The 12,051-nt window shown below is 34.9% G+C and overlaps 1 pseudogene; it reads right to left on the bottom strand.

The window, feature by feature from the left end:
* Positions 1 to 9,779: 9,779 nt before the first annotated feature.
* LOC129250751 (uncharacterized) lies at positions 9,780 to 10,581 on the bottom strand (annotated as a pseudogene).
* Between the last annotated feature and the right edge of the window lie 1,470 nt (positions 10,582 to 12,051).

Raw genomic sequence — 12,051 nt, 5'->3', positions numbered from 1 at the left:
TTTAGAAAAAATTGAACAATATAGTGAACTAACTCAAGAAATAAATCGAATATGAAAACAAAATACTCCAAAAACAATCTCATTTGGGATTTCAACAATAGTGCCGACACGACTTGCAACTCGAAACTGCCTTTTATATCACGTGGCCCCAAAGAAAAAAGTCACAAGGTGTTAAATCACAAGATCTAGGTGGCACGTAGTGCCATCTTGTTGAAAATAAACGTTGCCCAGATCGGTACTATCCACTTCCGGCCATAAAAATCGTTATCGTCTTTCGATAGCGCAATCCATTCACCTGTAACAGCTGTTATTGGAAAACCCTTTATAATTGAAATTATAAACATTCAAATTTTACCATCCCATTTACATAATGATTCAAGAATGGAAGACATCCACACATACACATATACCATATACTCGTATCTGAAATAACCGTAATAATAATAAATCACCATCAACCCCTACCACGAAACAAACACTCTCTGCGCAAACCAAAATGGCAAATACGGATTGAGAACAAAATAAATAACTTCAGAAAATATTTGGAGAGGTTGACACAATATAAGAAAGGAAATCGATCAAGTAATATCATTAAACGTTTAGAAATCTTAAAACAGAAACATAAGAAACCCATAGAAGAAATTTTCGACACCCAAAAACAGAAACTCGAAGTATATGCTGCTAGATTTGCAAAATACAAAGAATCAGCTATTCATAAGTAAAGAAAAAAAATTCTATAAGCAACTAAATACAACAACTGCAGGAAGAAATCACTCTTTATTGGAAGGAAATGTGGTCAGCACCAACTCAACATGACAACACAGCACATTAGATACATGAGAAATAAAAGAGGCAAAAGGATCTGCTACAACAAAATGACATAGAAGTATCAACAGAACAACTAAACGAAATAATCAATAAAACACACAACTGGGAATGTCCCGGAGTAGCCAATATTCAAAATTTTTGGAATACAAAGACAACCACTGCTCATTAACACATATCCAGAGTAATAAACGAAATAATTGACCAACCTCAAAAACTACCTCCTTTCCTTACTATAGGCAAAACATACACAAAACCAAAAAACACAGAAACAACCAATCCGTCGAACTACAGACCCATAACATGGCTACCTACCCTATACAAAATAATAACTTCTACAATTAGTAACAAAATATATACACATATTTCACGCTATAACAATTTAACGAATGAACAGAAGGGCTGCAAAAAGGAAGAAGAGGATGTAAAGAACATTAATAGTAGACACAGTAGTGATGAAGCAAACCACTACCCAAATGCGCAATTTACATACCTGCTACATAGATTATCAAAAAGCTTTCGATTCAGTGATCCATAGCTGGCTTCTGAATAATATATATACATATATATATATTTATTTATAATTACAAATATACAAAATATGAGTATAGTCTTAACCATTGAATACAATAATAACAGAAGAAATACCTATACGAAATACCTGGTTTCGCGTTTTCCGATAAGGAGACAGTCAGGTAGCTAGGTGTATCTTCCTAAGCTGGGATCTGATGCTGCAGACTACTATGTTTCGGGCCCCGACGAAGTCGATCGGCCTCTGTCCGTTACCGGATGTTTTGTTGTGCAGGCTGGATTTTCCGACTGTGGGGACAAAATTCCTTCCTTGCCAACCCCGGCGTTGAAGTCGCCAATCACGACTTTTATGTCGTGGCAGGGGTAGCGCTTATAGGAACATTCCAAGCGCTCATAGAAAAAATCGTCGCATCGTCCTTCTCTTTCATCGGGGCGTGGGCGCAAGTGAGCGAGATGTTAAAAATCGCGCTTTAATGCGAGGTATTGCGAGACTCTCGTACACCGCACAGTGGTGCAAAACTGGAATTTACTATTCAAAACAGTCTACAGCACACATTTCTTGACCGATTTGCAATTTATTTTTTTTGAATTGCTCAGGATAAAATTGCTAACAACTCTGTCGTTGCGGATTTTTAAAATATTTTGCTAATATTGAAATATTTAAACAAATACATTTAAAAAACAAAACTTACAAACTTACAAAACTTACAAAATCTTTTAAAAATTAATTATTTTTATGAAACTTGGTATCCGGGGGTTTTCTGGGTCGCTGATTGCAAATATGATGTCAGATTGTCAAAATTCAAAATGGCGGATCCAATATGGCGGTCAAAATTTCTTATAGTTAATTATTGTTTATGAAACTTGGTATCCGGGGGGTTTCGGGGTCGCTGATGACGAATCTGATATCATATTTGCAAAATTCAAAATGGCGGATCCAATATGGCGGAGAAATTTTTTAAAATTTTTTCGAATTTACTTAAAACTTGTAACTCGGGGGTTTTTGGGAACGCTGATTACAAATCCGATGTTAATATTCCTAAACTTGAAATGGTAAATCTGATACGGTGAAAAGTTGCAAAACAGGATAAAGGCGAGAAGAAAAGATCTCGAGTCAGTAAAGGTGAGAGGAAAAGTTCTCGAGTCAGTAAAGGTGAGAGGAAAAGTTCTCCAGCTAGTAAAGACAAGAGGAAAAGATCTCCAGCCAGTAAAGGCGAGAGACAAAGATCTCCAGCCAGTAAAGGCAAGAGGAAGAGATCTCCAGCCAATAAAGGCAAGAGGAAGAAATCTCCAGCCAGTAAAGGCAAGGGGAGAAGATCTCTAGCCAGTAAAGGCAAGAGGTCTAGTAATAGTCTAATAGTCTAGTAGATTTTAAAGACAAAGTTTTACATTCTCTTTGATTCAAATTGCTGTATAAGTTCTTCTATTTCGGGATCATTTGCTGCAGAATTGCTTCTCCATTCTTTTCTTAATGAGGCTATGTAAGGGTCTGAAGAAACTAAAAGTTTATGTATTAAGTCTTCATTTGTTATGGTTCGTAACATTTTACGAGTATTGAACTCCCTGAAACGTTTGAAATCCTTATTTCTGGCTTCAGCAGCCTCTTCTGAATATTTCCCTATAGGTAGTAAAAATTTCTCTATTACTTTACCACCATGTATCAACACTTTATGAATAGAAGATGGCATATAGTACCAGGGATAGAGCTTTATGAACAACTCAGCTGTTTTGTAAGTATAGTCGTTAAAAAAGTCTGTTGGTACTTTTCTACTTACACTTAACATTTTTAAAATTATACTGAATCTATATATTAACTCTTTATCTACTTTTGTTATTTCTGATGTTAACTCAATATCCTGAAAAAATGTACGCGCAGTGTTGCCATCATTAGAAGATCCAGAACCATGTGCTGGCTGATCTATTATAAGCCCCATTTTTTCTCTAAACTCTTTACAAATTTTTTGTTTAGTATTTCGAAGAAGCACTTTATGATCATCAGATCTTACACTCCACCGGCAAAAATCTAATCGATATGCTACATGCAAAATGCATTCCATCATTCTTATCCACATGTGCAATACAGAAAGGCCAAATTCAAAAAAACATTGGTTTTCTTCTTTGTTTGCGAGTCTGACTAAATTGTTCATTTCGGATGTTTTTGCTACACAAATATAGCAAGTTGCTGCTGAAGGTGTATCTGTTAAAGCTTGGCAAACTTTACCATCCACCATAGTTAGAGCCATGTCTGCTTTAACTATATAGGTGCCTTCAGATTTTTCAACTATTATTGGTTGCAATTCTCTAATTTGATTTTTAATGTCATCCACTTTCGACTGAGTCCTTTCCTTTGTTTCTTTCGCGAATTCAAAAGAAATTGGAACGCAACGTTTTGGTGACGATGAATGAGGATTTTGCCATACAATTTTTGAATTATCAGTTGTTTTTAAGCACAAAGGTACCATTGACTCTGCAAATATTGATTCATCTGAGGCATTTGATTCACTGAATTTTTGCTTATATATGCTTTGATCGGAAGAACCATCGCATCCATATTTTAAAATGAAATCTAAATTGCAAGTTTTATTTAATTCTTGAAAAGGTGGAAGGGATAAACTAGAATCCTTAAGAAGTCGAAGTACAGTATGATTTATTAGGGACTGTAATTCAATACTTGCACCTAATTCCGTAATGAGTATGTTCGAAGGGTAACAACTCTTTTTTGCTTCAAGAATTTGATGGTATGTTGGAAAAATATTTGCATTTCGTTTCTTAGCCTGAAATTGTATTGATTCGTATTGATATTTTGAAAGTTTTGTGTCTTCGATTAAAGCTAACGCTTCTTCTGCCGAGAATTTAATAAAATCTGTGTTATCATTTTGATCTTCAGTATTTTCTACCTTCATTAAAAAGACTATTTTTGTTGCTAATTTACTTCTTCCACTTTTTCTCAATATTCGCAAAAATGATTCTTGTATTTCTGATTCTGTATAAGACTCTTCAATCATTATTAATTTTCGTCTTTTTGTGGATGCAGAAGCTTTTTCAAAATTGTCAGTACATTTTCTACCTGTTTTTGTTTTTGCTTTTGTAAAATCCACAATAAAATCAGTTTCTAACCATTTTTTTAATTTTTTTTCAAAACTACTTTTAACGTACATAGAATCTTTCCATTTCTTTTTAAATGTGCTGAAAAAAGACCTAGTCAAATCATTTTTTACAATTTCTAATTGTTTCGAATCCAGAACAAATTTAACTTCCAAATGATCAAGTAAATCTTGTATATCATTACTTTTATTTTCTATTAAAAAGTTACAAAGAACTGCCTTTGATACTTTGAAGTAGTCCATTGTAGCTTTTCAGACATTTACAAAATAATATAAATAATATGTCAAATAATTTTAAAACAAAAGCACAGTTTTCAAAAATCTAAGATAATATATAGATTACAATTTACAATAATCATAAAACAATCAGACCGACAACATTACTTACCAAATTTTAAAATCTTTGTAAAATGTCTCAACAGGTAAGCTATTGTACTTATAATATATAAGATTGAACTCATATGTGAGAGAAGTTATGTTAAATGCTTAACACGCCATCTATGAGAAACTGACACTACTTTATTTTGTCGGTCGATAATACAGAAAATTTTTAAATTGACTTTTTTCGCTAGATTACTTTATTCTTGCTTTTTTAACACTAAACCAGTTTTTCTTTTATGTTCCTACGTAATAATATTTCCGATCTATTATTAGCAAGCTTATAGAGTAATAACGTGGAGAGATTTTTTCCTCTTGCCTTTGCTGGCTGGAGATCTTTTCCCCTTGCCTTTACTGGCTGGAGATCTTTTCCTCTTGCCTTTACTGGCTGGAGAACTTTTCCTCTCACCTTTACTGACTCGAGATCTTTTCTTATCGCCTTTACCCTGTTTTGCAACTTTTCACCGTATCAGATTTACCATTTCAAGTTTAGGAATATTAACATCGGATTTGTAATCAACGATCCCAAAAACCCCCGAGTTACAAGTTTAAAGTAAATTCGAATAAATTTTAAAAAATTTCTCCGCCATTTTGAATTTTGCAATTTTGCTTAGAGAACTTTTTCGAATCGGCAGTTCTTAGATTCCTATAGGGAAGTTAATTAGATTGTTCTATGTCGACTGTGAACACGATTTTATTGCGATCCGAAAAGGAGCATTTAGATGAAAGACACCAGTCGTCAACGGTTTATCAGCCTGGGTTTGATACCAGGATTATATCAAGAACCTCCTTCCTAATCCTATTATACTCGTAGTATGTGGGATGATTACTCCGGTTACATATATTGATATTCTAAGTGACGAACCAATAAAACACGACAACTTGAGCTTTACCCGTTTATTCATCGACTAACTCTTATAAAAAAATGGCTGCGACTAGTGTTGCCAATCATTATGTAAATGTTTACAATGCTGCCGCAATTATATAAATATTTACAATACTGCCACAGTTCTACCATGCTGACCTGTAATCGTCCCGATTACGCATTCATTAGAGAGATTATGGTTTAACCAAGGCTTCATATTCGCCTCTTCCCATATACCTTCATGAGGGATTTGACTAATTTGAAATCCCTCGACGTCTCTAATTAAATACCTATCATTTGGGAGGACTTTGCAGACTCTGTAAGGCCCTTTGAACTTAGGTGCAATCTTTTCACACACACCTGGAGTACTTATATAATTTTTAACCATAACGTAATCGCCTACTTTATACAATCTTTGAATTCGATTTTTATCTTTTAATAATTTATTATAATTTTGAGACTTGACTATATTTTCTGCTGTTTTCCTCCTAATTTCTGTCACATTCATCATGTCTTCTTCTAATCTTTCTTTTAGAAAATCGACTACATGCCCTCTTTGAGGAACTCCGAAAAGTATTTCGCTTGGGGTTGTACCTGTACTACGATGAATTGTGTTATTTAATGCAAACTAAATTTCTGGTAAAACCCTATCTAAACTAAAATTAGAGCCACCACTCGTTAATTTTGCTATCATTGGTGCTATACTACGATTTACGCGCTCTATCTGGCCATTGGCTTGTGGTGAGCCTGTTGCGATTTTAACGTGTTTTACATTATTATTTTCTAAAAAATTTTCAAAATCTTTAGATGTAAATGCACTGCCTCTGTCGGATATCAATACTTTCGGACGACTGTAATTACCGAAATAAGATTTTAGACAGTTTAGGGCCTCCCTCGCGCCTGCTGAACACACCGCATATAATTTAACAAATTTACTAAACCCATCTATAACCAAAAATACGTATTTCTTTTTTGAGTGTTTAAGTGAAACTGGACCAAAGTGGTCTATATGAAGCGTTTCAAATGGTACGTTTCCCTTAGGTATGCTATGCAAGAACCCCTCATGTTTCCCACTCTTTGGTGAGAAGACAATACCCTTCAAACAGTTTAAAATATATTGCTTAATTTTTTGTTTCATATTAGGAAACCAATATGCTTTTATTATAGCATTAAAAACTTTATCACACCACATATGACCCATTTCGTCATGATACGTTTTCATTATATTTCCCTCCATTTCCAATGGTACATAAAACAATATTTTTTGTCCGTATTTCCTGTATATTAAGCCATTCTGCATTTCAAAAACATTGCTTTCCCTATTTTCTAATTCTTCGCCAATCTCAGTAATTCTCTTGTCTCTATATTGGCAAATCGATAAATTTTGTTCAAATGTGTTTTCTTCAAGTACATTTGAAATGCGGCTCAGGGCATCTACGTGCAACATTTTACTTCCATTACGGTACTCAAGTGTGTATTCAAAATTTTGTAATTCAAGTGCCCATCTAGCTATTCTGGGATTAACTTCCTTTTTATTTAAAGTTAGCATAAGAGAATTACAGTCAGTCACTATTTTAAACTTTAACCCTTGTAAATAAACGCGAAATCTCCGAAAAGCATAAATAATGGCCAAAGCTTCCAGCTCAAAACTGTGATAATTAGATTCTGATTCAGTCGTACCATTCGAGAAGAAAAAAACTGGGTGAAATCTTCCGTCACGTTTCTTTTGCAATAATATTGCCCCGAACCCCAGAGAACTTGCATCGCAATGCAGCTCTGTATCATCTCTGGGGTCATAAATTGCCAAAATAGGTGCCTCAATTAATTTATTTTTCAATTTTTCGAAACAAGTTAATTCTTCTTCACCAAATGTAAATTTAACGTTCTTTTTAATGAGTTTATATAAAGGCTGAGCTTCCCACGAAAAATCTAATCTTAATTCCACTTTATTTTGTACTAACCTATTAAACACTTTTTGCAAAATACCTAGATGTTCTTCAACGGTACTAGTGGCTATCATGATATCGTCCAAATAAATGGCAATTTTCTCTCGAAAACATGGTTGACGAAATGCTGAAATGTTGAAGGCACATTCTTCAAGCCAAAAGGCATTTTTAAAAAATCATACTGGCCTAAAGGTGTTATAAAAGAAGTATACTTGACCGATTCTTCTGCCATGTGTACGTGATAAAATGCACTTTTTGAATCTAGTAGCGAAAATATACTCTTATTTGATAGCCGATCAAGCAAATCATCAATTAAAAGCAACGGAAAGTTATCTTTTAAAGTTACCTTATTTAAATTACGGAAATCTACACATAATCTGATATCACCCGTTTTTGTTCTTACCAACACAATGGGAGAAGAATAGATACTCCGAATTACTAGGTCGAATTATTTCGTTCTGTATTAAATCATCCAAGATAACTCTAACCTGTTCTTTTTCGCTATAAGATAGTCTTCTCGGTGGGCAATGGAAAGGTTTTTCATCACTCCGTAATAGTTTCATCTCGCATCTAATCTTTGGCGTATCGGGGCGCTTACAGTTTACATAACAATCTTGAAACATTTTATGAAATCTTTCTTTTGCATCACCATTAATATCGACATTTTTTAGAGACCAATCAAACTTCTTAGCCTCCACGTGCATTATCGCATTGTTTAAAGCGCTGTGTATCATCAGATTCAATTTTCATTAGCTTACGACACTCTTTATCATATGAATCATTTTCCATTTCGCATTTTCAAACTTTTTCTTTACATTCTAATTTTAGATTACATTCAGCTAAAAAATCCCTACCCAAAATTATAGGATAACTCATAGTTTCATTTGTTACAACAAAAAATTTTAATTCAATTTCATTTTCGTCAAAAAACACAAAACTGTTTACAATTCCAATAATGGATAATGGGCTTTTGTTTATGCCACTGTATTTCAAAATTAAATTATTATTTCTATTTATTAATGCATCTGGTACGAACTTCTGGCGAATAATGCTTATTGGACTTCCTGTATGGATTAGTGAATCTAATAAAGTTTTATAATAAAGTTTGGAATTTACAAATTTATAATTAATATGGGTTAGTCAATAGGTGCGCTACAACTTTTTTCCGATAGGGAGGGCGAACGACGCAATATTTTTTATTTTTCGCTTGTCATTTGTAAACTTCATTAGTATACATTTCATCATGGAACGCTATACACTTGAGCAACGATTGCAAATCGTGCACATTTTTTATGAAAATAATCGTTCTGTTGCTGCTACTTTAAGAGCATTACGGCCATTTTACGGTCCATTTAACAAGCCGTCCCGTTTTGGGGTTATGTGAAGTCATTGATCTACAGTAACAAGCCGGCGACGATTTGTGAGCTCAGAGCCAATATTGAACGCGAAATTGCTGGAATTTTGGCCGATTTATGCAAAAAAGTGGTCGAAAATTGGGTTCAACGATTGGACTTCGTAAAACGTGCACGCGGTGGTCATGCAAAAGAAATCGAATTTCATACTTAAATGTATATGTTCAAACTCGATAATAAAAAAAAAATTAGTTAAAAAAGTCAAACCGTTTGTGTTTTATTCAAAAAAGTTCAAAAGTTGAAGCGCTCTTACTGAAAAACCCTATATATCTTACAAACTCGTCATCCTCCATTGAATTGGTGACATGATGAACTGGCACGGTCTTTCTTTGTTGGCAATTTGCTGCATAATGGCCAACTACTCCACATACATGGCAAGCACCCCACTCTCGTTTGGATTTGCGGCATTCATTTGCTAGATGTCCAACTGAGTTGCAATTGTAGCACCTGTTGACTCTGGCTACTTGTTGCTCACCATTTGGAGGTCATGCGGTGTAATTTTTCTTACTGGGAACTTTGGTAGTTGAATTTGTTCTGAATGCTTCCAACAACTCATATTTGTTGGAAATCTTTTAATTTTAGCTTGCGAACGCAATGCCTCATTTGGTATGCCTTCAACCAAATACTCGTATTCAACCAACTCATCTTCTCTAATTAGAATTCTGTTTGCTAAAATCAATTTTGCATGAAAATATTCTTCAGACGATTCAGAAATCAATCAATCAAGTTTTCTTTTCAACTTCAACTTGCTTGCTTTTTCTTCAAATAGAGAGCTCATTTCCAATAAGAATTTATCGAAAGGCATTGTTATTAAATCAGCACGAGAGTGCAACCACCTTAACGCGTTACCTTTTAGTCGATTCGCAATTAGTGCTCTCATGTTGTTGTCATCCAACTTATAAGTGCTTTGAATATTTTGTAATTGAGTTTGCCACAACTTAAAGCAATCTCCATTACCAAAAAATTCGGGAATGAGTTTTTTAACGTCAGCTAATTTGTGCTTATTGGAAATACTCGCTTGATTACAACTATTGCCGGATTGTTCTTTTTCTTTCATTAATATTTCGTTTTCTCTCTTTTCTATTTCACACTCGCGTCTTAGCAAATCCAACTCATATTTTAAGAGACGCCACTCATTCGAATCACACTCGACACTCGTTTGTTCAATTGCATCTTCGTTACTTTGATTTTTTGTATTTGACTTGTTAGCGACCTCCATGCTGCTCGGTTCTTCGTTGATTTCGTCCGTTTGTCCGCTGGCTCCGCCATCTTCGTTTTCTTCATCTGCAACGTCGACGCCGACCGCAAAATCTTCCAAATTTCCACGCATTTCGTCAGAAATATTTTGTAAACGAAGAATTAGCTCAGATTTATTTCCTCATATTTTTTCGCCGAGTCCACGCAACCACAATCTAAGTTGCTCACCCGTATATGAATTCAATTCAATGGACATTTTGGGTAACAACAACTTCTGATATTCTAAGTGACGAACCAATAAAACACGACAACTTGAGCTTTACCCGTTTATTTATCGACTAACTCTTATAAAAAAATGGCTGCGACTAGAGTTGCCAATCATTATGTAAAGGTTTACATTGCTGCCACAATTATATAAATATTTACAATACTGCCACAATATTAGTAGAGGTCAAAAAGAGACTCCTCTCGTCCATTAATGCCGCTGCTGTTCCATGTTTCGGGTCCAGTCCTCTTCCCCTGGTCCATTGTCCAACGACAGGTATGCTGATGTAAGCAGAAGGTTAGGGCCCCCCACTGCTTACATAATGCCGTCGTCAGATCTGCGTTGCATAACTGCGGGAGCAGAAATTTCATGAATTTGACATTAAAGTTTTTCCTAACCAGAATACAATTTGTTGACTTACCTTGTGTGGTAGAAACCAGAAGCCTTAGCGCAGTTAGGCTTGTTAAGGCCAGCGACTTTGCCTTGTACGATCCATGATGGTCCCTGTATTAGGTCAACCCCCACTTTCTCCTTCTCCATAAAGAGCAGCAAGTAATCCGTTGTACCACTTTCACGGGATGTGGTTTGATTTTCTGCTCTTATTCTTCTTTTTATTGTAGGTAAGACAACCTTTAGATGCGTCCTTTCATGGTACCACATCTACCCACAGTTCTCCAGGGCTGCGAATGCATGCTGTAAGAAGCTCAAAGGACTCCTCGTTGTTGCGTCCCATCACCTTAACTTCCTTGTGCCATTTGACATCATCTAACGGGACTTTTTTTATTGGAGGCTTGTTTTGTTCTCTGTGAGAATAAATCTCATTATTTTCTCTTCTAAAAGTCCCTACTACTTGGAAATTGCCCAGAGAGGTAAAGCTTCTCGTTTCAAAACACGGACTGATTTGTACCTGTATTTGTCTGACATCTCCAGGCTAGTCTCCCCAACATGTGTGATCCTTGTGGAGTACCTAAGCACTTTGTTGGCACTGCCCAGCCTTTCGACGATGAAATCTTTTTATTAGAAATTTCACAATTTCTGTTTTATTTACTACAGGTATATCCGTAAGGAAATTTGTAGCATACGAAAATTTGTTTGTAAACGTTCCTTACGATTTAGCCTCAATCTCACATAGGTTCGCTGGTGTACAATGTATTGCTTTGATTTCATTGCAAAATTCAAATTTTTGGGTGTATCTTTTTCAATAAACTGCCAAATTATTTATAGATTCATGTATAGCGAAACGTCCTTTGCTAAGTAATATCTAACTTATTGCTTGAATTGATTCAGAGGTTTGTTAGTTTCCTGAATTTTAATAATATATAATACTCGTATTGTCGGATCTAGCTACGTTTCTGCCTCTGAGGAGTCTTTAGTGATATTATTTAGATTTTGTCTGGGTAAGGCACCCACGACTATATTAATTTTTTCTGATTTATAAAATATTGTTGTATAATAATATTATGGCATAAAGTTGCTTTTCATTTTTTTCATATTTTTTTGCGCTGGATTTGTCGTACTAGAGATAAAC

This window comes from Anastrepha obliqua, chromosome 6, assembly GCF_027943255.1.
Source record: "Anastrepha obliqua isolate idAnaObli1 chromosome 6, idAnaObli1_1.0, whole genome shotgun sequence".
NCBI lineage: Eukaryota > Metazoa > Arthropoda > Insecta > Diptera > Tephritidae > Anastrepha > Anastrepha obliqua.
This window is presented reverse-complemented; position numbering and strand designations above follow the sequence as displayed.